The following is a 27416-nucleotide window of genomic DNA, read 5'->3' as shown; positions in this document are numbered from 1 at the left end:
TGCTTTTCTTTCTCATAACAATAGTTCTTGAAGTTGAGAAGAAGCATTATAGGAGTGGTTCACTGAGGCACAGAGCTCTCCACTGCCCTCAGCACCCCTGTGCTGTCAGCATCCCCTTGGATGTCAGCCTGTGCTATTCTGCTCTGAAGAGGGGAGCACAGGGGTCTGCAGAGCTCCCTGGCGGCAGGGGCACAGGGGGGCTCAGAGAGTGCAATGGCAGTGAGCTCCAGCCTCATCCTCAAGTGCATCATCCTGGAGTCTTTGTATTCATCTCTCATCCTTTAAATGTTCTTCAGTTCTGTAAAAATGATCTGTGATATACACATGATCTAGCGAGACTATTGTTTAAGACTATCCACCACAGAAGCCTTAGTTTAAAAAATGAACAGCAAGCTCTGTTTAGTTGCCTAATGACTGCAACAATGGCAGCAAAAACAAGCAAAGAGGCAATGAAAGTAATCAGAAATACCCACAGTTCCTCCTGAGTGACTCTATTAAAACTGGAAACAAGCAGTGATGAAGGGAAATTCTACTGTTTCTTCTTGTTCTGCAAATAGAGAGTATTTGGCCTGAGTCAATACAACAGAAGTCCAGAGTATAAAGGACTACTTACTACATTTATTGACATGGACATCCCAAAGAGCTAAATGAATATGGGAAAGCCTTCCTGCAAACAGCCAAAATAATTAATTCAACAAGAATTTAAACAATAAAAAAATAGCAGCAGTTCTCATGGAAAGATTAGCAGTAACTAGTATCACTAGAAAAGATGGATTTTCAATCTCCTTCTGCTAGGAATATTCTACTATGTTGTGGTTCACTGTTTCCAGTAGAAATTTCTTCCCCTCATATTTAAGCTCTTTCCCCTTTGGATGTTGTTTCAGCCCAGTTCTTTCTCTCTCATTGGACTACCAAAAGATAGAAATCTTCCATTCTACTAAGAAATTAATTTCTTCCTTTGGGAAAAAAAATTGCTCAGGAGACCCAAAATAATAAAAATGCTAAGTCTAAGCAGCTTCTGCTGAGAAGACATCAGGAAATCACTCAGGACTCAGGCTGGTCAATAATGAAATATTCAGTGTATCATTAAGCCTGAAAATACTGCTAGTACACAGAGTAACTTGGGCCAGATTTGGAAAAATGGCCTTTTTAAAGGGCTAAAACTAGAATCCTTAATTAAACACTTTAGAAGTACTCAGCAAGGAGATCATTAGTGTGATTTCTTAATTAAATGATACTGGTCCAGAGGACTGGGTATATATTATCACTCCAAGGATACTAAGGATTCAAGAGAAAGAAATTATTAAAAATCACAGACAAATTCAGAGATATTGTAATTGTTCAGAGAAAGTTTTCTCTAAAACAACATTCACAAATATATAGGCTAAAATAATTGCCTCCATTTATATTATTTATACCTTATTTATAAGCTGCACTTGGTAGAAAACAAAAGCTTTTTGATGAATATGTGACATTAAGCAGCGTGATTATTTATAACATTAGTACAACCACATTTTCAGTTCACAACAACTAGAAAAAAAAACAGAGTTGACTTTTGACTTGGGTTTTAGTTCAGCATTATTTTTCTATATACATATAAGCATATTTTCAAAGTTGAAAGTTCTTTTGAGCAACCGTAAGTAATAGAAACACTTAATAGTGATTGCACAAACTTAAGAAAACGAATCACTTCTTTGGAAATTTGATTCATACTTATGAATATGTGTGTTTTAATCACTAAAAGGTGCTATTTGTATAGATACCAGGCTCTGGATAGTTTGACTGTGAAAAATACCTTTAAGATGTAACTTACTGAATAGTTAAAAACTTTTTACTGTGAAAAACAAAATCAAAACAAAAAAACCTACAAACCTAGACTTTGATGTTCTTCACTCAAAGGATTTCCCAAATTTGCTGGTGGTGCATTCCTGCTGCCTCTTTGGTCTGACAAAAGGGCTGCTGGGAAAGGACCTCTCAAAACTTTTCCACCAGCCAGCCTGACTCCGGCAAGGCTTCCAGCTGGTTTGATGACCTTGGTTGTAACGTGCCAGTGGCTGAGGTCAGGTCTGTGCTTACAGGCATCACTGCCCAGCCAAAACAGACAGATGGTCATGTGGGGTCAGGTAGTGCAGATGAATTTCTCTGTCAGTGACAAACACAGTCAATGCAAAACAAGAAAACATAATTTCCAAAGCAGAAATTAATTCAGGATAAAGTGCTCAAAATTGGTAAACAGAACTTTTCAGGCTCCTAGCTTTACCCTTCAGTTTTGTGAAATTAGTAAATTCTACTATTTATTGGAAATCAATGGAAATCAATTTTATGGTGGAAGCAATTTTTTCCCAGACAAAAAACCCAATGTGACTTGACAGAGTCAGATTTTTTATCCAGATGTGTGATTGTGTGTGAGCTCCTTCATACAATTTGCCGTCTTTTGAATTCCAAAGAAAGAACATGCACCTTAACACCTTCAATCTCAACACCTTCACAAATACTCATGAAGAATTAATGATGAAGAACCTGAGTGGCTTAGGTCTCCTAGTTTGCCATGTCAGAGAGAAAAGCCACTTCAGAGCAGCAGAAACGTAATGCAGAGAAGCACACGGATGAGCAGCCTCATTGTGGCTGATGTACCCAAACATGCCATGTCCAAGTCCTGCGACAACTTTGAAACATAAGAAATTAGTTATGTTTTCAGAAAGCAAATACTTTATACTTTCTAGATGGCCTAAAAATTCACTAGACATCTTTGTAATTTTGTGCATTCCAGACTTCTGTGTAACAATTTGTAGTATGCAGAGTGTTCATCTCTACACAACTACTGTAATTTCCTGCAACTTGTCTTCCAAAAACATCAGAGAGAGTGATAAGTTATTAACTGCCTGCTTCTATTCCTCTTTCCTCTGGTAATTTTTGTTAGTAAGTAAGCCTTCTCCCATGCTATTGTAAACGCACAAGTACTTTTCCCTTTGAAACACAAACAAGAAAATGAGAAAAAAATCATGACATCAGTACTGTTTTCTGCCCTGTGTGCCTGGAGATAGAATTTTGACAATGTCTCAGTTATTGACAGCTCAGCATTACAGTGAAACCAGCTTTGACAGAGAATTACAGAGTAAATGATTGGTTTTTGTGTTAAATCAAAATCTGTTTTTGACACCATTCTCCAATTTTTCAATCAGACACTGCACAAGAAAGTTCCTTACTGCCATAAAGTCACCTCTTAAGAAGACACCTTGGTTTTATTAAATTCCTGAATAACTTTCACTTTTGCAAGTCCTTTTTTAATGAAAACTCATTTAATGCATAGGTGAATACTACTTGTTTTACAAATAGAAAATTCTTACACTAAAAATTACTCAGCTAGCCAAAGGTCTTGCACCAAAACTGAGACCCACAATATCCTAATTCCAAAGACAGCATTTGAACTTCCCTCCTTCATCACACTGCCTTCTTTCCAGAGCAGTTTAAATCAGAGTTCAAGTCAAACATCTGTTGATATGAAAACAGAGTTACATATTTAATATTTTGACACAGGCAAAATACTATCTTCTCTCAAAGATATGAAGTGTAGATTTAAAAAAAAGGAAGGATATTTACTAGACTTCCTAAAATTCTTTTCCATATAGCCCAGAATGCAAAATGTTTAATGAGAAAAGCAGTGTATTGTATGGGGTGTTTTTTAATATTTAAAATGTAAAATATTTCCATTTAAGAACAGAGAACTAATTGTCTTAAGCTATTTAATACAAGTTCAATAATTAAAGAGTCTTTGGTCATTTTTAGTGTATATAGATAAGCCTCAATCATGGTCTTTGCAGGATGTGAAGAATTCTGGCATTGAGTATTTAGTACAAATTGGACATTACTGCTAGATGAACCACCCCATCTAAAAACATGCTACATTTTGTCAATGTTCATTTGAAAAACCACAGAGTAGACTTAAAATAAAATGTCACATGGGTTTACTTTCCTAGATCCTGGAGCAATTTAACTGCATTAAAATACTCCATTTCAAAATTTAATCTTCAAGTTCTAATTAGATAATATAACTAGCTACAAGCTGGATCCAATATGAATGGTTTCAACTGAGATTCTATCATCACCTCCACTGTGACAAGTGACCTGGTGGGGAATTTCTGATTACAGGTAAAGCATTTCAGTGACTGCTGAGTGTGCCTAATTTGTTTGCAAAAAACTCTTAACATGAGCCCCATCCTAGCAGAATTGAAGTTCATAAAAAATTTAATCCATTTATCTATAGAAACTCAATATAAAATGTGATTAACAGCAATAAAAAAGATTCCAAATGATATTGACAAACATAAAATTTAAGGGTTTGGGAATAAACATCTTATTGAAAGACCTGCAGATTCCTTTGGAGTAAATATTCACTGACAGCTGATTTCAGTGTCAAATGACAGTGGAAGTACTACAGATTCATAGGCTAAAATGCCATTTTTAGATTGGTGAGCAGGAGAGCTTTGCATTAACTCACTTCTCTCATTTCTCCATACTTTGTGAGAATGAGGTAAGAGAAGAACGTTCCTGCTAGGGGTATTTGCAAGGCTGAAGAAAAAGCACAGCAGGACTTTAGGGGCAGCGACAGCTGCTGGCACTCGGGCACTGCCACTCTCCCACCCGGTTTTTGGGTGTGGGAGTCACAGAGCAGCCCCAGATCCATCACAGCAGGAAGGGCTGGCGAGACACCCAGCGCTGCACAATCTATTGTGAAATACGGCCTCAAGTGCAAAGTAACACATTCTGTGCACAGTGAATACGCTTGCACATAACTAATGGAGACTTGCAAGATTTATTAGAGGGCAGAAAACTGTTCCTTTCTGTGCTGATCTCACTGGATATAAAACTTTCTGTGAGTCCTATATCATGTATAACATTTTTCTATTAGGTAAAGAAGCAGCTTGGCTGTAATAGAGATACAGGTTTCACAATGCTGTGAGAATGGTGGGTTCAGGAATTTTGAAATCATTATATAAATTCAATTAGCATATGAATTGTATGAAAAATTGCATAACCTCTTTTTGCAATCAGTGTTTACTTAGTGTCTCATCTTCAGGATTAGGAGAAAAATACATTTGACTCTCAGAGTAACTGGTTTATTTTCCCATTTTTTGATTTTGTGAGCTGACAGAAAAAAAGCCCTCTATGGACAAGAGCAAGATGACATACAGCAAAAGAATTAAGACAAATCCTTTTGGGAAGGATTGAAAGAAACCTAGTAGAGGTGGATCTGGCAAAAGGCTCCAATCAAGGAAGAAAGAATTCAGCAAGAGATTCTGGCTGAAAATAGTTGCCACGGACAAGAGCTTTTGTATGAGCTCCAGGGGGTTTTGTATCTGCTCCATGTTTGGAAATGCAGTATTTTCGAGTGAAAAGAGATTACACCACAAAAGAGACATGAAGCCAATTTTCCCCTCTTTTCCTCAGCATAAATCCAGATCAGCTCATGAAAGATTTACAGTGATAGGCTGGCAAACAACATTTGATCCATAAATTAGAAGATATAAACCAGAGATGAAGAAGGAGGAAGAAGATACAGAACAAGAGTGTGTTCTAAAGGACAAAAATTAGTGATGAATGAAAAAAAACCTATCAACTTCCAATGAAATATAAACTATCCCTTAAAATAAAAAAAAAGACCTGCAGTAAAATTTTGTGAAGTTTCTCAACACAGAATTTCATGAATAGTTCTAAAGACCTAAGATGAACAAAAAAGCACTTAAAAATCAATAATTTAGGAACTGTCCTGCAGAAAATAATTCTGTAGTCTACTTGCAACTTTGCACCTCTTTTTCTAGGGAATATTTCTTGATCTGTTTCTTCTTCATTTCACTGGTACCCCAATTTTTTTTCTCTCAAAGAGAAAAAGAGGGGTAAATAGCATTGTAGGAGATAACTGAATAATTATGTTGACTGTACAGCCATTCTATGGTGGTATTCCATCAAAAAGTGTTCAATAGCCCATTTAAGACATATAGGTGGGAACTGGAATCCTGTATCTTAGCAAAAAAGACAGAACCAGGTTGCTGAGTAGCCCAAAACATAAATTAAGGTATATGATAGATGCAGCAAATTCACTTTTGCACTTTCTAAAATATTATGCTGTTTTGTCTGCCCTTATTACCCATCTATAAATTATAGTAACCTACATTATTGTCAAAAAAATAGCCACATGTGATCTATACTAGATTAGCAGAAGGCTCAAACCCTTTAAACAGAGAGGCAGAGATCTACAGAAAAATATCACCTCTGCCTTTTGGTCTAGGGACATCTTCTTGGTAGGAGATACTTCCAGAACTTACCACAGTTTCTTGGCAGTTCAATATTCATCTTAATATTCAGATGATGGAATTATTTAACATTATCAGAAAGTCTCTTTTCTTAGTATGAAATAAGGTCACCTTTGTTGTAAAATGTTAATAGGGTTTATTTAAATGTTGTTACATAAAAAAGAAAGTGGAAAGGCAAAAGTGTCCATTGGGCACTTCACTTTAAGCTGATTTACAGTTTTTAATTGAATCTTTGTGTTTTACTTACCATTTTTGTACTTTTGTTGTCTTGATTATATACTTCTTTTCTAACTCACAGAAAAATTAGACCCACAGGGGTCTGGTCTATAACTGAGGTTTTGGTAATACAGATATGAATTATAACAGTACTATCTTGTGTGACTATGTCAGTGGGGTTGTTTTTAGTCATAAACAGATATTTGAGAATGCATATGCAAATAGAAAGATTCAAATAAACTATTTGTCTTCATTCCATTAGTCTGAAAAAATCACCTGTCTTATTACAATAATATTGTGGTATTAAATTTTTAGTATAGAATCTGAAAAAAATCATTGTGCTGAATGAAAATAGCATGGTTTCTGTTAGGGCCATAGTATCATTCGTCATCTATCCAGACAAAAAACAAACAAACAAACAAACAAGCATATCAGTGACTACTGTGAATTTTCTATTAATTTTCTGTGCATAGTGCAATATTAATTATGAATATTTATATTCAAAGCAGTTCACCATCAGAGGTTTTTGACAAGATGTTTTGGCATCTGGATATGTTTTGAGACATGGCTTTGGCTCCACTGCTCACTGTGTGTCCTAGGGCATCAGGAGAAAAACTCACACAAGACTTCAGTAATTTCAGGGAAATTATCAAAGGATTTTGCCGCAAAATTAAGATTACTGCATACTGTGTCTGTTCCTACATAGGTTTCCTGTTGCTCTTGAGGTTTTCCTGATCTACACTGTAGGTGCAGCACTACAATAAAGAGTAGGACATCAGTGAAACCCTTTTTAAAGAGAATGACCTACTGATGACACATGAATAATGTTTAAAAGTAATGACAGTCTGGATATTTTCTTGGTGTGCATACCAGGCTTCTATTCATTTAAGCTGACTCATTTTTTAAACTGTCCTAGAAATTTAAATGCAAAACACCCTGTATTTATACTCCTCAGTGTTGTATAACTCTGCTTAACCAACTTGAGCTATGACATTTCACTTTACTGAAAGCCATGAACATTCAAAAGTTAAAAGACCCTAACCTCATGAAATAGTTTTCAAAATGTTCTTTCCATTCTTCACTGCAGCCTAGAAATCTCACTTTTCCAAGCTTTAATCTCTAACTTCAAGGACTAAATCTTCCAGAGGAGGGAGTTTAGGGTGGGTAAAAATGACCAAAGTGAGGCTCACAGTTTGGCCATCCGATTTTAAAAGCTGGATATCAAAGTAAAGCATGAAACACCACAGTTAAAATCACATAGGTTGATATAATAGACTTCTTTTATAACAGGTATTCTTTCAAATTATTAAATTAATTCAGCATTGTGAATTGAATCAAACTGCAAATTCCTCAGGGCATGGCATAATCATTTTTCAATAGAACATTAATACAGAAGGGGCTCATCCCTAATTGGAATTCTTCAGCACTTCTGTAATATAAATAAAAAGCATAATTAGAAATTTACTAAGATAAAAAGAAATAAAAGGTCTTGTAAATACCACTGAATGTTTCTATTATCCTTGTGGCATTAAAAGTTCACTGCTTATTTTGTTACAGAGCAATTAAAGGCAGGTAACTTTCAAGGCTCAAAGAAAAAGGAGTGAAGACTTACTGTGAGCATGTTCTCTTTCATGAAGCCAAGGACAAAAACTGAAACTGAAATTGAGAGGAACAAATTAAAATCAATCTGAAGGCTTGTCTTGAAGAATTGTGAAACTTCACAGAACGTAAAGGTAAGAGGAATTTTATTCATATAGTGTTCTAATTTTATTGAGGGAAATAATTCAAATGGAAACAGTAACTTATTTTTCAAAGACCAGTGCTTAACCAGTCAATGTGTGAGGAGGTAGACACCTGTCAGACAGAAATGCTGGGATTAATATTTACAGACTGGAAGACAGGACGACATATTAGCTACTTCCCTAAGAGAAGTGAATGAAAAAAGTCTTTTCCATTCTACACTCTCTACAAATAAGACAGATCTATCCATCAGAGGGTAGATTCATTGAACATGGTTCTATTAGCTACTTTCCTCTAACAGAGCTCTGAAATTTGTACTACAGGCAACAGAAGGCATTCATTTATTTTCTAAACATAAGGCTATAAAAGTGGCGGTTTAGAAGCAGAAAAAATATGCAAAGAAATGTTCTATCTCACTAATGTTAATGCATAACCAGCATTTACTTTATATACATAATGCAGTGAAAAATAAATTAGATGACAGATGTCTTCTCCCTCACCCTTGTCAGTTGTAGCATAAGTACACAAACAATCTAAATCACTGGGAGATATATGCTATGGAAACACTGTGCAGAGGTAGTTAATTATTCCTGTCAGAGAACAAAATGCAATTGCATTATTTATTTTGAAATTACCAACACAGTAAACCATAAAATAATTATTATTGACATAAAGGTAACTCTGTGTTCATCTCCAGGAGTAATCAATAAATCTATGGATACAGTAACTGATAACTCTTTATAAGTGAAAAGGAAGTGTCTAAGTGAAAAATATTTACATGTGTATGTATGCTGCTGACATAAACCTCCAAAATTAGCAATTATCTTCTATTTAACTAGACCCTTATGCAGGTATACATAATGGAAAATTATATTATGTTTTGCTGTAAGTATCTTAGAGGTAGAGTTATCACTTACTATAATAAATGCATGTGTTTCCTAGTCATAAAAGGAAAAACACCACCTTTGGAATTGAGGTTAAAAATTTACACACACACCTGTTTGATTTTTTAGTTCAGTGCTAATTCTTCTCCTTTGTCAGAGTAGTAGGCTCTCTTGGAGGCACTGGTATTTCAAGACAGTAAGGCACCTAGCAGAACACATCCTCCTTTCCACCATGATATTTAGATGATGTGACTTGATGGCAAAAAGGGTACAGACCCTAGCTGGGAGGGAGGAAGAGAGAGAGACTTGAAGATTTTTAACATCTAAGGAAACTCATACTCTAATAAAAATCAAGATAAGAGAGAATGCAGCAAAAAGTGTTTTTCCAGTTATGATGTGTATTGGTCAATCTTTTAAGAAAAGCTGTCTCTCCCATACATTACAGTCTGTGTCATCCCTTACGGCCAGAACACTGATTGATGTACAGTACTGGACAAGAAAGGAACCAGTCTTTTCATTTTCTGCATAAGTATTTTCATAAAGATAAAAGTGGATGTTGAAAATTGAAATAGAAATGCTCAAGAAATATGTGATTATTACATATTTCTCATAGATTGTTAGCTGCCAACCATCAGTGCATAAATGTACCCCAAAGCATATGTTCTTACCAAACAATAAAAATAATGTATTTCTACAATGGAGTGAATAATATTGTAACCAATATTTTTCTGATTGCAACAGTAGGAAGTTATAAATGGAAAAAAAGAATATATTACAGCCAGACACACTTTACATATTGCTATTAGTGTTTAACACAAACTATATATGTATCAGCTACTATGGTTTAAATGCCAGAATATTAGAGGAAGAAATTCTCTAGTGAGTAATTTACCTCAACTTTGTCAGACAATCATTTCTCAGCAGAGATTTCTGCATGTAGAGCAGAGGCAAGAATGATGGTAAACAGAAGCATAAATCATTCCTATACCATGTTCTGAGTTTTGCTGACTGGAAAGAATTGGTCTCCATACATGCAGACTCCTCAGACGAAGGCTTGCACAGTCTGGGACTCAAAGTCCATCTCACTCCTTGCTACCCAAAGAAATGCACTCTGTGTTTTGCAAAGCAATAGGAGGAGCAGGACACTATTGACCAAAATCATCACGTCTATTAACTCCATGGTGCTGACTACAACTGTAATTCAAACTCCCTGTCCTGTAGTGAAAGCCTTCTGATGAATTATCTCAAGATAGTAAAGCAGCTGTCTCTGTAAATACAGCAGTTATGTTCCCCTGGGCCAACTGCTGAGTATTGGAGGAATTTGAAAAACAGTATTGAACTTGAAATGACTACCAGATTTATTTAATTTTAATTTAGTTTGGTATTATGAGGAGTTATATGAAGGAGATATGCATGTGGACATGATGGTGATTTCTTTTCTTAAACACACCTAAAAAGTAACTGCACTTTAAATACTTATAATTTTTCAGATAGTGCTTATTTAATAGCAATTAATCAATGTTTTCTGGTAATCAGAATATGGATTACTATTTTACACTTGTAAAAAAATTAAGGTCTTTTTCACCTTTGATAATGGACCACTTGAGATTAATTTATTCATCTTTGCAGCAACAGAAACCCTGCTACATTTGTGATTATAAGAATACTTAGAAGTGAGATAATGATGAAGACATGGGTTTCAATACAGATTTTTCAGAATCCTGCAGCTCTCAGTAGGGTAAATACATCATCCAAAATGCACCCCACCAAGAAGAAAAACATAAAAAGAACAGGATAATGAAAAAAAAGAACTAGCTGGTTTTGATTTGTAGTCCAAGTGTCAGCCTAAGTCTCTGCACAGAACAACATGAGACAGCAAATTGCAAGTATTGTTCTATTCAAAAAGACAACAGAAGAAAATGAAAGTAAAAAGAGTTCATAAGATTTTCAGAAAGTAAGTACAATATTCTCATGGCAGTTTAATGAGAACTGGTCTTTAACTCTCATCTTACAACAAATCTCTGAAGAATAAACATCTAAGAACTAAATGTATTGATAAAGCAAAGGAGAATTACATATACAATTTTGCTATGATATAACAGTTTCACATTAAGCTTGAGACTGTGTCTAAAATTTAGTTTCATTATACCACAAAATCAATTTCCATGGGATTGCTCACAGCCTGCTCTCACTCATATAAAAAATTAGTTTGCATTAAAAAAATTTTGTTCTATTGTTTTATCTATTTGATACATTTTAATAAAAATGCTGGCATGGTTTCATGGACTCTGTAGCTGAGCTCTCTTCATTTCCTATACATCTGTATTGAAAGGAAACCAATCCCTTAAAAAACAAACAAACAAACCCCACAAAACCAAAAATAAACACAACAACTAAAGCACACCCAAAGCATTCTAATAATTTCTTGACATCCAAAAGGTGACATAAAGCTTTTTCTTGTGTTTCTATAAAGCTAACCAGAGGGGTGAAAATTTAGGAGAGATCATGGAAAGCTTTTCCTGAAGTTTACTTGCAACCACACTTCAGTCTAAAGAGTAGAACTGAACAAAACAATAATTGACTAAGGGTAAAGTCCCAGCATTTTCACTCTCTGAAGTGTTTTTTAAAATCTAATTTCAAGGAACATGGCTCATTGTAGGTGCTGTAAATAAGTTTTCTAGCCATGATTATGGAGGACCTTGGAGAGTTGGGAGCTGTCTGAAATTCAACAAAGGCAAGTGCAGGGTCCTGCACATGGGGAGGAATAGCCCCCTGCACCAGCCCAGGCTGGGGACTGGCCTGCTGGAAAGCAGCTCTGCAGAGAAGGACCTGGTGGACAACAAACTGTGCATGAGCCAGCAGTGTGTCCTGGTGGCCAAGAAGGTCAATGGGATCCTGTGGGACTTTAGGAAGAACATTGCCAGCAGGTCAAGGGAGGTGACCCTGCCCCTCTACTCAGCCCTGGTGAGGCCACATCAAGAGTGGTGTCCAGGTCTGGGCTCCTCAGTGCAAGAGAGACAGGGAGCTCCTGGAGCAGGTCCAGCAGGCAGCTGAGTGAGGAACAGGAGTATTTCACTTATAAGGAAAGGTTGATGGAGCTGGTTCTCTTCAGCCTGGAGACAAATTGGAGATTACCTAATAAAGAGAATGGAGTAAAGCTCTTCTCGGTGGTGACAAGAGGCAACAGGCAGACACTGATGCACAAGAAGCTCTACCTGAACATGATGAAGATCTTCTCTACTGTGTGGGTGACCCTGCATGGGAACTGATTGCCCAGAGAGGCTGTGGAGTCGCCCTCACTGGGGATATTCAAGAACCATCTGAACATGATCCTGTGCCCTGTGCTCTAGGATGACCCTGGATGAGCAAGGGAGTTGGACCAGATCACCTAGTGTGGTGTCACTTCGAACCTCACCCATTCTGTGATTCTGTGAAATGCATCTGAATCTATCTAAGATCCTTCACAGCGCCCATCTATACATATGTTGGAGAATAATGTATTCTACTAGAAATCCTGCATATTGCATATAAACTGCATATGCATGACTGGAAAAAATTCAAAGAATTTGGAGACATATTTTAATGCAGAATATAAGAGTGGTCTAAGTAATGACTTAATAATCCTAAAAAAAAAAAGGTGAGTAAAAACTATGCATAAGGGTCATGGGAAGTGAATTATTTCATACAGAAAATAATAAATACACTGAATAAACTGTCAAAATTGAAAGCCTGGATTTTGCCAGAAGACAGATGAATTTCACACACTAAGCAGCAAAGCTTTGAAGTGAATGTATCAAAAAACTGGAAAGGGTGGCACAGCGGTTCAAAAAAAATATGTTCACTACAGAGAAAAGTCTTCAAACTCAGGCCTAAAAAAAATAAATACATAAAAAACCCCTGCCTCTAACTCTGGTATTGCTGTTTTCTGCTGTAAGGGAAAGGCCCAGGGAAATTCCTATTTAAAAATGAGCAAATGAACAAAATCTATGTTTTGATCATAGTGTTTGAATTCTGAGTCCTAAGAAAAAATATCAGCTCATGTTCCATATGTTCAAAAAAAGTAGAAGATGGGATATTTTATTAATTTACAAAAGAATTTCAATGATATTCAAAAGTCCGTGAATATGAACATTTTGAAGGCATTCATTAAGGAATTTAGGAATTTTTCAGAATACTGACTTTAAGAGAAGAGGAAGATCCTGTGTTACAAAGAAGTGCATAAAAATACCTCTAAAAGGTCACCACAAATTAGCAAATCAATGAAAACTAAGATTGTTCAAAAAACAAAACTACATGTAAGAATTGAAAATTAAGCAGGTTACCACGAACACTATAAAAATAAGAGAATTTTTCAGATAAAGTAGAGAAGAATGAAGAAAAAAGTGAGCTACATCTTAGGGCTAGTTAGAGACCTAAAATTCCAAAAATTAAATTAAAACTATGGGTTTAATTTCCATGGTGTGGAGTCACAGTCAGAAGTAATCAACCTCATTTAATGCTCTCAAGAAAATATTTGAAGCATATAGGAGTAAATGTCTCAAAACCTCCCTAATTCAATATCAATAGAATGGTACTTGGGACTGATTATATACAATATTAGGCACACCCTATCCCTCAGAATACCTATGTCACTAACTGAAGTAACTGGTAAGACAACATGGTTAGAAGGTTTGGTTTTACATAAACGACGCTTCTGTCATTTAAAACACCTCCTTTATAAACATTGTAATTTATGTTCCAGTTACATTCAGGAGTCATATTTTGAAAAAGTAGCTATTATTTCATGAAAAATAATCACCAGTGCTTCTAAGAATAGCATGCTGATACTCAGCACCAGCTCCAGAAGAGTGAATTGTTGTGACAGCTTGCAGGGACATCAAAAGCCCACAACCAGCTCCCCAGTTCCACGTCTAAAAGGGAGCAGCTGCAGAGGAGGGCGTGGTGGTGCCAGGTCACTGCAGCAGCAACATCAGAATGTAAAACAGGGCAGACACCTGACCTTGGAGCTGGATGGAGTCCTTCAAGTTCAGGAAGACTGGCAGTGTCCCAGAAAGGAAGAACTCTTTTTTTGTTGTCAGCTTTGCAAATTTTTTTCATTGTAGAAAGTTACGGATTTCCCATGGAAGTGCACTGAAAAAGGTGTGAGGATGCAGGATTAAATCCAGTACTGAGATGTACACTACAACATATACAGAAACTGTAAATGCAAGTTTTACAGAGATTAAATGGAAATATAAAGCATAGATTGGGATAAACAAGAAGTCTTACTTTAGGGACCATTTTGAAAAAGTATATAGCACCAAAAAAAAATGAGAGCATAGATTCATCCTATGACTGCAAAGCAGGGAAATTTGCATTATTTCTTGGATGCTAATCTTGTGTTTGCAGAAAATATAGATAAGAGAGTCACAGGGCACAATGTTTTTTTCTGAATAAAAAAGAAATTAAAGCAATTCAGAAATAAAAGAGAACTAATCTGTCAACTGAGAAATTATGTCCTTTCATCTTGTGTTTCATTAGCAGGTCCCAAACTCTTACACACTACTGGTGACAATAAAGTGAATCCGTACTTTATTATGTCATATCTTTCTGTCTCTCCATTTCCTAGTTCTTTCCTGCTGTTAAAAATAAGCTGATTCCTATTCAGTCACAGTTTTTAATTGTATACTTACACAAATACAATGCCTTTCATGGCTGCATGGTTTTAACACAGCAGAAGAACACAATATCAGTGAGAACTAGAACAACTACAATCCTTGTGGTCCCGTGTATGGTGTGAGAAATATATTATTCCCACTCCCCCTTATAATGTAGAATAAAATCAAAATGAGCCATTACCAGAGGCAAATAATGAGTTTGTAAAAATTGAAGTGAATGGATGAATTTTCCTTCATTTTGCAGCAAGTTATATCTACCAGAGGCACAAACATTTGCATTTTTATGAGTATAGCACATAACACTTTATGAAAAATTAGGTTTGGATTTCACCCGTGTCACGATTTGAGCCTGTTAGCAACCTCCAGAGCATTATTTCTATTATGGTATACCTATATGCTACTCCTCTTTCTGGGACACAGACAGAAAAGCAGAAAAGGAGGAAGCTAACATGGAAAAAAGAGGCCAATAGAATGCACAAGAAAAATTTACCAGCTGGCAGAAGGTGTGTATTCAAATCAGCCACAGCACCTATATTAGAGGTAATGTTCCAAAAACACAGTCCAGACAGAGCAAACTATTGAATCATCTTTTCTAGAGAATTACTTCCTACAGTATCTCGCTACTTGAAAATCACATATATCTCCATATTTTTTTGGTTCATTAAATCAATCAATCTGATGCAGTAAAACATCTTAATAAAGACAGGTCACACATTTTAAAATGGTACAGTAGAAACCCCTTGCTGTCACACAAGGATAAAGGCAATTACATTTTTAAAGAAAATTGTATAAGGACACATAAATTTTCATGCCAACACTCCAGGCTCCCACACACTTTAAGACATAGTCACCCTCATGTTTTATCTTGTAATACTTCCAAAGCAAAAGCTTTGAAAATTCTTCATGTCATCTAAAAGATGTAAAGTGGAATTCCAAGATGATGTTTGAACATTATTGTAATTTTTATTTTAGAAAGCATGAATGTCAACGAAGTCATAAGTCTGACATCTTGAACTTGCGATACGTACCTGTGATAATGGAATTCAAATTCACCCTCAGATTTTATAAGGATGTAAAAAACACCTAGATTTTCCATAAGAAGACTACCTTTCTTCTTTTATAGATTGCTTTTCCCTATTGCATTTTGTTTTAAGAACCTACCTTATCCATACAAGAATTTCTCCTTTAGGTCCCATCTGATATTTATCAAAATAATTTGATCATTGTCATTAACTTCCATGGAAATGAAATTATTTTAATTTCATTCATTTGCAAATAATTGCACACTCATATTTACAAAATCATCTGCCTAGAAGTTCTAAAATCTACTAACAAGCAATTTGTTTTCAAAACATATTTAAACCTTTGGAGAAACAACTTCAAACACTGGCTTATGCAGCATTTGTAATATCAGATAAGTTCTGAATCAGAAAGAGGGGTGTGAAGAAGGAGCAAGAAATCAGGGGAGTGGTACCTTTCTACCACACATTATATTCTTAGTATTGATATGGTACAAATAATATGTTGCATCCTGAAGTTAAAGTCCTCAGTCTGCAGCTGGTAAGCTATGGGTACATGAGCATTAGATTGTGTCTGCTAATATTTTTTCTCACATATTTCTTAAACACTATTACATAGAGATCCCAGAATGACAACAATACTGAGTGCATGCTTCATAGCTTGCAAAGAACATATCTTCTTCTGGGTTTTAGAATTCATAGAGAAAAAATTAACTATCCTAATACCGATATTTTTTTGTGCTTATGAATCAGATAAAGCACAAATACAGAATGGCCAGATTTGTCTCATTCTCCAATATGAAGTGACATCAGGGATTAATTAAGTCCACTAACTACCTGCAACACAGATTTATTAGTCCCACTGGGATTTTTTTTAATATGCTTTCCTACAGTACTAGCCAAGGAGTTGTTTAGTTTGGCTGCTGAGCTCTTGTCACAAAGATTTTGGATCCATTTCCCAAACAGAAACACACAAATAAATGATCCTTTGTTAAATATTTGACCCACTGAAGTCTTTCTGTAGTCTTTTAACTAACAATATACCATAAAAAAAACTGGCATTTTTGTATTAAATCTAGCCAGTGTTTCTTTGATAGTGTCCTGGGTTTGTATGGAAAGGTGTTGGTAGCAGGGGGACTACACAGCTGGTTTCTGTGAGAAGCTACTTCTCACAGAAGATTCCAGTGAAGCTGATGCCATTTGTCTCCCAGACAAACCCACTTGGCCGAGGCCAAGTCTATCAGTGAAAGTGGTAGCACCTCTGGGATAATGTATTTAAGGGAAAAAAAATTGTTCTAAAAATAGCATTGGCAGCCAGAGAGAGGAGTGAGAATACGTGGTAGCCGCAGCTCTGCAGCACCCAGTTCAGTGGAGAAAGGAGGGAAGAAGGTGCTCCAAGTGCTGGAGCTGAGATCCCCCCATAGCCACAGTGCAGATCATGGTGAGGCAGCCGTGCCCCTGCAGCCCATGGAGGACCATGGGGGTGCAGAGACCCACCTGCAGTCATGGAGGGCCCCCGGCTGGAGCAGGTGGGTGCCCAAAGGAGGCTGTGACCATGTGGAAAGCCAGTGCTGCAGCAGGCTCCTGGCTGGACCTGTGGACCTGGGGACAGAGGAGTGCATGCAGGACTTGTGACCCTGCAGGGGACCCAGTTTGGAGCAACCAGTTTCTGTAGGACTGCACCCCATGAAAGGGACCCACTCTGGAGCAATTCATGAAGAACTGCAGCCCATGGGATGGACTCACACTGAAGAAGTTCATGCAGGGCTGTCTCTGTGGGAGGACCCGATGCTGGAGCAGAAGTGTGAGGAGTCCTCAACAGATGTTGTAAACTGACCACAACCTCCAGGTCACACCCTTATATACTGCTGAAATGGGGAAGAGGTAGAGAATTCAGGAGAGAAAGTGAAGAAGGGAGGAGTGGGAGAAAGATGCTTAAAGCTTTGGACTTTATTTCTTCCAATTTGATTGGTAATAAATTCAGGCAATTTCTCCAAGTCAGTTCTGTGTTGCCCATGACAGTAACTGGTGAGTGATCCTTACCTGAATTGACAAGTCCTTCATTCTATTTTTTCTCTCTGTCCAGCTTAGGAGGCAAGTGACACAGCAACTATAGTGGGAATCTGGCATCCAGCCACAGTTAAACCATCACAGATACAGTGAAATATAACTGTGCTAAATGAACTTTCATAATAAAAATAGAGAGGAAATTATATTAAAAAGTGAAGATAATGGTCTGAGCAGATAGAAGGCAAACAAAAAAATATAAAACAAATAGAAAAGGCAGCTTAATTTCTCACCAATGCAACAGCTTTTCCCAGATGTCTCCTGGGTTTTTTGTTGTTCTCTTTTTAACAAGATTCTTTCTGTGGGGTATTTCTGTTTGAATGGCATATACTGCACTTGAATGCTAAAAAGAAATATTAGCAAAATAAATACAAACAAGCAAACAAAGTCACAATCTGTATCATAAATTAATTCTCTGGTTGCTCAACTCGAAGTAATGTTTTCCCATTTTTGACAAAACATGTTTCCCAGTTATCCCAGTCTCCCAGCTTCACAGATCTGTAAAAGATGATAGAATCATAAAATTGTTGGCTTGGAAGGAACCTTAAAAACCACCTAGTTCCAACCCTCCCTGCCATGGACAGGGGCACCTTCCTTTAGACCAGTTTGCACTAAGACCCATCCAGCCTGGCCTTGAACAACTCCAGGGATCAGGAGTCTCTGGGCACTCTGTTCCATTGTCTCACCCCTTTGAAAGAATTTCTTCATAACAGCCAATCTAAATCTACCCTCCTGCAGATTAAAGGCATACTTTCATACATTAAAGGACTATTTTCCCAACTTTCTAAAAATCTTCTTACCTTTACTACTTCCCACATTCTTGTACTATTGCTACTTGCCCTACTAGATCTTTCTGAAATGCAGTGTTTTATTGATCTATCATCAAAAGATACTATACATCAACTTACTTGCAGACGAAATCTTTCTTTTTTCTTTTGTTGGCTTACTTGAAGATTAAATCTTTCTTTTGTTGGCTTTTAACCTTTTATAATGAATTAAAAACTGCATTGTTATAATCTTTCTGGGATAATGCCTGGATGCTATTTTCAAACGTGAGTTAAAAGTGCTCCAAGAAAGCTCTATTATTTAACATACATATAAAAATAATTATTTTATTAAAGCACTCAGGAAAAACTCAACATGAAAAAGTATATGTTACTTGCAGGGAGAAAAAGAATAGTGAGAGGAAATGTTGCAGTCCTATGGTATTACAGCCCGAATTACTGCCAAAAGGTCTCAGATTTTGTCGGAGCAAAAAGGGACATAATGTAAAAAGTTATGGTGGTTCATAGCCTTCTTAAACCTTCTAAAATTTACTGAATACAGGGGACACTAAAATGAATAAATTAAAGCATATATGCAAGTTCATTAGTGACTTTCCTTTAGTAAAGAAAGCACAAATTTAGATATTTTATATGTTTCATGTTAAAAACTTCATTGTCCAAAGAAGAAGTCACCTTTGAGCTTAAAGAACCCTAATGCTACAGAACTAGTAAAATGAAACAGGAACCCTAGAAAGCATTTTGAATACAATGGCTTTTGCATATATTGTCCCCAGGGGGAAAAAAATACATTAATATTCAAAAAGAGTGCCAAAGTTCAAAGAGGATCAGAGAGGAGAATTAGTGTTTATTATTTTAGTCTTCTTTACTCTTTGTGTCTCACTTCTGCTGTTGTTTTTTTCCAATTTTTATATAGTGTAAATTACTGATACACTTATCATTTTATGACCCTTAAGTAATGCAAAGGATTGAACCAGGTAGTTAGAATTGAATTAAAATATGTGTAATCTATGGCCTGAAAATCAGCAACAGGAGTAAATATATTTGTGTTTTCTAGCATAGCTTTTGTATTGCTTCATAACAACACTCTGTTCTTCCACTTCATTAACTAGTACCAGCAGTGGTAGCTCCATGTAATTGATACTGTTGTCTGCTTGATCTGGAGTAAAATCAATTATTAACATAACTCGTTTGAGTGTTTCTCTATTTTATGATACATTCTGCAAGCTCTACAATAAGCCTTACAGAAACTGAAATGAAAGTGTTTGGAATGCTGCACAACACTTTAGAGATGGGGTGGTTACAGACATGACTCATGTCAAGTGGAGAGCAAAAAAGTTGAGAAATATTTTGAATGGTTTGAAATTTAAAATTTCTTGACAAGTGAATAAATTGATGACAGTGTGTTTACTTTATTCTACTGTTTCTAGGGGTCTAGGCATGCTTGTAAGTTCTGGAATATTCGACACAAGGGAAAAAGATCCTGTTGTAGGAAAGGTGGAGCACAGCCTTTTTTTGATTCATTACATTTTGCACCTATTGTCAACATTTTGAAGAAAACACAAAGAAATTAGAAGCTTTTAAATGCATTGCATTGAAAAAGTGCTTAACAGTTATACAAGAGTTAAAAATACAAGAAAATAATACAAGAAAATTGAAAAGAAAAAGACTGGTGAAGTTCCAGTAGAATTCATGAAGCACAACAAAAAATATTCTAAAATCAAAAACAAATAATTTTTTTTAGTGTGGAGATATTTTATCTCAGTTTTCTGCAGTTGCTGTGAAGACAAAATGAAAGGTTTTTAAATTTATGTAGTCCAAAAGTATGTAGATACCACAGCCTCAGATGCAGGTACGAGTTCTGTGCATTTTAGGAAAGGGAATGGAAGACTAGCCTTAACCTGATTTTCCAGTTTTTTAATGCTTGCTATGACAGAAACCATTATAAACTAAATCAAAATTTAACCCACCCCTAGAAGGCACTTTAAATTAAACTTGTTTTAGAAATCCCTCAGAGCCCTGGGGCAGCTGGGTCTGAGAAGGACATAATGTCCAAACACAGAGCTCTGAGGAAAAAACATGATTCCTAGAGAACCAAGCTGTTAGGAAAAAAATTCCATTTATGAAGAGCCTAAAATTCTTCATAACGCTCTAAAGCTCAGCAACACGTAGCCTGGGAGCTGTGGTTCTGCTATTTGGGATTGGAGCCTGGGATAGTTGTGAAGCACATGGAAATGCTCACAGTATGATCAGGTGTAACTGAGATGATGGATAGGACAGGTCTTTGTCACAGGATCTGACATTTCAGTTGCTATGGACAATTAGTACAAACACAGCTCTGGATGCTCTGCCACTGACTAAAGTTGTGATATGTGGAAAAGACTCATGCACAGCTCAGGCTTCTTCCTGAGCAGAAGGGCACTGAGAAACAGAAATATAGGGAAGAGAAGAATACTCTGCTTTATGGTTACATTGCAATTCTTTTGTGTATATTTGCATAATATACTTCCCATAGTATAATAAACCCCTAGCCTGTTTTTAGCTGTCTGCCTACAGTAGAGGATGAATAGTAGGATTAGAAATGTCCTTGTTACAATTTTATTCCCTCTCCATGTCATTTTTCTCAGCACTATACTTCTTTTCCTCTTCTGTACAAGATAATAAAAGAATGGAATACCTTTCCTGTTATCCAGCTATTCAGCCGAAAATAAGAGGATAATTAAAGAATGATTCAATGTCCATTTGGAAAGTCAATCAAAGTGAATTTTGATCTATTATCAAAGGCTTACAAATGAGCAGAAAGAAATCATTACATAAATCCCAATTCACAGTCCCTTTCAGTAATATGGATAGGCATTAAGTATACATGACATGATTTTTAAGGGAACTTCTAGATCTTAACAGTCATCAAATGAAATTTTCAAAGGTACCTAAGTATCTAATTCTCACTGGTGCTTATCTGCATCTTCATGAGCCTAAGTACCATAAAAAAATCCATCCTTTGATCATCATCAAGTGCATTAGGAAACTCTCAAAAGCATGTAAATAGCTGGCAGATATTCATTCAGAGGTGAAGAGGTAGGAGGTAGCTGAAAGAACAAAAAAATCACAGAATCACAGAATCAGCTGGATTGGAAAAAACCTTTGAGATCAGTGAGTCCATCCTATGACCTAACACCACCTTGTCAACAGGACCATGGCACTAAGGTCAACTAGACCAGGACAGGGCTCAACACTCCTCTTGGGGAGCACCATGAGTGACCAGCTTCCAGCTGGATGCAGCATCATTCACCACCACTCTCTGGGCCTGGCCACCCAGCCAGTTCCTAACCCAATGAGGGATAAGGAGCGTCCCTTATGTCCATGCCATGGGCTGCCAGCTTCTCCAGGAGTATGCTGTGGGAGACTGTGTCAAATGCGTGACTGACATCTGGATAGACAACATCCATAGGTGGGTCACATGTTCATAAACGGAGGTCAGGTTGTTCAGGCAGGTCCTGCCCCTCCTAAATCCATGCTGGGTGAGTCTGATTCCCTGGCTGTTGTCTAGGTGCTGTGTAATCATGCTCAAGATGCTCTTGCTGGCACCGAGGTCAGGCTGACAGGCCTGTGGTTCCCTACATTCTCCTTCAGGCCATGGCTGGGTGTCACACTGGCCAGCTTCCAGTCATCTGGGACCTCCCCAGAGCTCTAGGACTGACTATAAACAATGGAAATCATCTTGGTGAGCTCTTCTGCCAGCCCCCTCATCCCCCTAGGGATGAAAAATCCTAGTTTTTGTCCACCTAGTCCCATGGATTAGCAGGTCACTAACTGCTTCCTCCTAGCTTACAGGGAGCTATTCTGGTCCCTGCCCCCATCTACCAGCTCAGGAAGCCAGTTGTCCTGTGGACAATTTGGCTTATTGTTGTAAACTGAGGTCTGGCATAAGTAGTTCAAAAAAACATGTCACTTCATAAATAATCTACATTGTGTGTCAGAAAGCAATGGCTCATGTAAGAAGTTATATAAGATATATTTCCCTCTCCCCCCAAAGTCTTTGGTCTTATTTAGACACAGACCCCATATCATATATTGTAGCATTTATATTCCGCTTTCACTTACCCTAAAGATGAAGAAGAAAACAGAAAAAACTTGTTTCCTGATTCCATTCAGTCTTTTGCAGTAAATTTAGGCTACTACAGTGAGCATCTCTTGAATCTTTTAAGGGAGAATTTTTTTCCTTTACATGTCCTGCTTCTTTGTGTTATATTTTTGAGACCATGTTTATCTCCTTCTGCTTTCCCACAGCAGAAATCTTCTTCTTTTTCTCAGACGAGAAGAAATTGCTCTTCCCAAAATCTCAATAGATTACTTTCTGCACAGAATTCAGCTAATTTTGTTTAAACTCCATTTTTCCTAAAAGATGGAAGTGTATCAGTCTTCCAAATATTATTTGAAAATGACATGTAACTTCCTGCATATACCTTAAATTTAGAGAAATTAAATTCTCTTTGCCAACATGCCAGTTTAGACTGGGATAGAGTTAATTTTTTTCACAGTGGCTGGTGGTGTGTTGAACGAGGTGGTAATAATATAGAGATATTTTTGTTACTGCTAAGTAGGGCTTACACAGAGCCAAGACCTTTTCTGCTTTTGGTACTGCCACACTGGCAAGGAAATTTGGGGTGTGTGGGAGGTTGGGAGGAGACACAGCTGGGACAGGTGATCCCAACTGACCAAAGGGATATTCCAGATTGTATCATCTCAGTATATAAACTGGGGTAAAGAAGGAGGAAGGTAGGAACATTTGACTTTGCAAGTCATCATTGCATATGATAGGACTCTCTTGGAGATGGCTGAACACCTGCCTGCCTGGGGGAAGTAGTGAATTAATTTCTTGCTCCCTTTGCTTGTGTGGTTTTTGCTTTCCTTATTAAACTGTTTTTATCTCAATCCATGTTTTTTCTACTTTCACCCTTCTGATTCTCTCCCTGATGCAACTGAGTGAGTGGCTGTGTGTGGTTGCTGGCTAGGGTTAAACCACTCTACCAAAATTCAATATCATTCAGGGATAAACAAAACTAAATTAAAGTAAGCGTGCTAGAAAAAAAGGGAAGAAAATAAAACTATATTTGATAGATTGCATCAACAAAGTTCCAATTTACTCTCTGCTCTTATCATGCAACTATAATGATTTGTTTCATCACACCTGGATGCTGTTTCTTCTTGGATAATATTTTCTGGCTGTGTAAGTGAAAGAAATTACTTTTTACAGTTAGTGTGAGAAATTATGGTTATGGTGATAGACACCAGAACATAAAGAAAGGAAACGTCTGAAGTCATCACTGAGGAGACACAGAGGCTTTTTAATTACCCAAACCCACAATATAGTTATCATTGTGGATTGCAAACTTCGGCTTCCTGGCACATAAATCAAAACAAAAGCTGATTTCAGCTGCTCACTTCTAAGCACTGACTGCCACGTGGGACCTGCTGAAACATCAGCATGAAGTTGGCAGATACAGTACAGAACCTGTGGGAAACCCACTCCCTCCTGGATATCTATTTGGAGACTAAGCAGCAGGCCCCACAGCACCTCAGAGGCACTAGCAGATATGCTCAGGCAATGGAAGAAAGTCTCAGGAGTCTTCAGTCCTGGCAAACTCTGCAGATTTTCCTTTTGACAGAAAACTATAGCAATGCAATCAAACTGGGATGAAACCTGAGAGTCATACCAAAGACTTAATGATGTCACATGAGGCAGAAGAAACAGAGATGAGTAGGATTTTTCTGAAACTAAAAAAAGCCTTCCAAAAACTGACTCAAAATAATTAATTTTTAATTAAAACTTAAAGTGTTTGTGATATTGTTTATAGCAATATATAAAATCAGTTTGGGGTTTGTAAATGTGACAGAAAAAAGATTGAGAATAGTCTAAACCTCAGATAAATCAGGTTATACTTATAGAATAAATAAAATGCTTTTCTTGGACAGATAGTGGAACAGAAATTCTACTTTTCCTATAATTAATTCTGTGTTGAGAAGTACAGCATTTTACATACAAAAAATTAGTAATAAAATATGGAATATTCAGCTTCTTCTCTAAGCTCTCTTTTTTATGAGATCATCCAGGCCTAAGGTTAGACATTAATAGCAAAGACACTAAACCGTTTGTGCTTATAATGGGATGATAGATTCACTATTGTAGGATCAGTAGAATTAGTAATGGATTAGTAATAGTGGAATTAGTAATTAATTTGCAACTGAAGAATGTTTTTAAGACATCTCTAGCTGTATTTAAATAACTGATTCTTTGATGATGCTGTCTTTATTGACTACACAAAGCTTCTGTTCAGGCTACAAGAAAGAGACAAATACAAGGCCAGGGATTTCATTTTACGTAAATCTTCAGTATCTACTTTACTTTGCATGTTTTATAATCCAAAATTAAGAGTTTCTCTAATCTTCTAGTCTTTGACAAAATACAGTGAAATTATTTTCCACATTTTACAAAACTGCTTATATTACTTCAGATTACTATTATCTAAAGTACTACTCTAAATATCAGTAAAACCAAATTAAAGCTAATCTTCTGCCTAAATCATCATGTCTATAGACTCTTTGTTAAGATGATGTTAAAATTTCAATATTTTGAACTGGAAAACAATGTACTACTACAATGTGACAAAAAATCTGGGGACATAGAAAAAGTCTAGATATAAATTATTACCAGAGGATAAATTATTGTATCTACAGGAATTTTTAAAAGTGAAGGTGAAAATAACTGAAAAAATAACTTCAGAATACATAGCACTTTTCACTTATAGTTTCTGCCAGATAAGTTTTATTAGCACTACCACAAATTGTGTGAAACTATAAATATTCTTTCTTTATAGAGGAATCAAAAAAGATGCTAAGCAACCAAAATATTTCAGCTAAAGTGACATTCTGATGCAAATTTATTAATTAGGTGTCTTTAAAAAGAAAATATTTTTATTTAAGCAAATAAAAAATCTTTCCAGTGCTAGTGGCATCTATCCAGCCTTTTCTACTTAAACTCCTTCTAATGTCTCACTAATTGATAGGCAGAAAATTAAAGCCTCACACTCTGTCTTGCCAATTCAAGGCATACATAAAATTTGATTCAAACAGAATAAGCCACCACAGTTTACATTAGAAAGATGTCAAAGTCCTAGGCCTTTTCTAATAAATAATTCCAGCATTTACAATGCAAGGGGAACAGCAGAGCAATAACAATTTGTCTGGCATCAGTCTGTTCAGAATTCCTTGGAAGGCGCGCTGAGAGGGAAGTCTGCAGCGCAGTCCCCCAGGAGGCACTGGCATGTTTCATTATGACAGTCCTTGGCAGCTCATCAGTTCTGCACAGGAAGTGATCGGCCCCTTCCAGCAACCAAACTAATTTGTTTCCTATTCCAGCTTTTTAGGTTCCACACCCTCTGGCCTTGTTCTTTTCTCTCCAATGCATCCAAAGCAAGCAATCCCATCTGGGCTGCCCAAGCCAACCCTCATCAAAGGGCAAATATGCACCATAGCCAACATCACCTACTGTGCTACCGTGAACACAAGAACTTGAAGGGAAAAGGGATGGCAATCACTTTCCTTGATGGTTAAAGATTGTTCACTAAACTGCATAAACATCTGTTAAATGGTTTAGAAGGAAAGCAGGCTTGACAAATATTTTTTAAATTGTTCTTTTTTAATGAAACGCGTCTCTGATTAAATTGATCACTTTTCCAGCCTTTCAGCACCACAAGCTTTGAGCTACCTTCAGAACAGTGCTCCCTGAATTGGGAGCCTTGATATCTTCATTTAAATTTTGATCAGTCTGAATGTAATTTCTATGATGCTTCCTTAGCTACATTCTGTATTAAATTATATTGATTTGTATCCACTTAGTATAAAGTATGCAAGTGCAATTAAGCCTCAACACTAAATTTCTGTACTGAAATAAGAACCTTCGCATAAGTAATCTTTCACTGATATTGCCACAAAGATAATTGTCTGCCTTTACCCAAATAAAAATCATGAGATGCCTCTTGAGAATTGTTTGAAATTCAAAACATTCCTGTCAAAATAGATGGGAATCCTGTTCAGTCCCATTTTCCTTGGTTAGTAGGATATAGGAGCTTAGAACCTGGGATAATTCATTCATTGTGAAATACCTGTTCTTGAAAAATCAATAGCAAATGCTTGTCCCTAATATTGGAATTTTATTCAAGGTCTTTGTATGTTCTCATTTTCTTCTGGTTAATTTTGACAGAATATTTCAAAACCAGCTCTTTTTACCTAGAAGTTATAGAAATAACCATGAGAAATGCTACAGTTATAATTCATGCCAGAATACTGACCACTGTTAATAGCTGTTGCTGGGAATTTTTAATGGATTTGATGAAAGTGATGGAGACAGTACAGTAGATCTCATTTCTGTGATCTGGGAAGAGGAGCTTCTGTGTCACTCCTGAGTCTTTACATCATTATAGCACATTTTATGTTTTTTCCCTCTGTAACCTTTGTAACTTAGTATATGCACAGATAAATGCCTGGTCTGTGTCAAGAAGACACAAAAACCACAAAACTTATAATTCACACTCATGAAGTGTTTAATTTAAATCCATCAATGCAATTTTAGATATCTGCACAATTACCTTGTCTGATCATAGGAGAGGAGAAGGAGGCTTAGTTTGAACCTGAGTTTGAGGAAGGAACATGATTCTGCACACAGGTGAAGGATTTTCTG

Source organism: Agelaius phoeniceus, chromosome 4, assembly GCF_051311805.1.
Source record: "Agelaius phoeniceus isolate bAgePho1 chromosome 4, bAgePho1.hap1, whole genome shotgun sequence".
NCBI classification, from domain to species: domain Eukaryota; kingdom Metazoa; phylum Chordata; class Aves; order Passeriformes; family Icteridae; genus Agelaius; species Agelaius phoeniceus.
Note: the sequence above shows the minus strand (reverse complement) of the source record.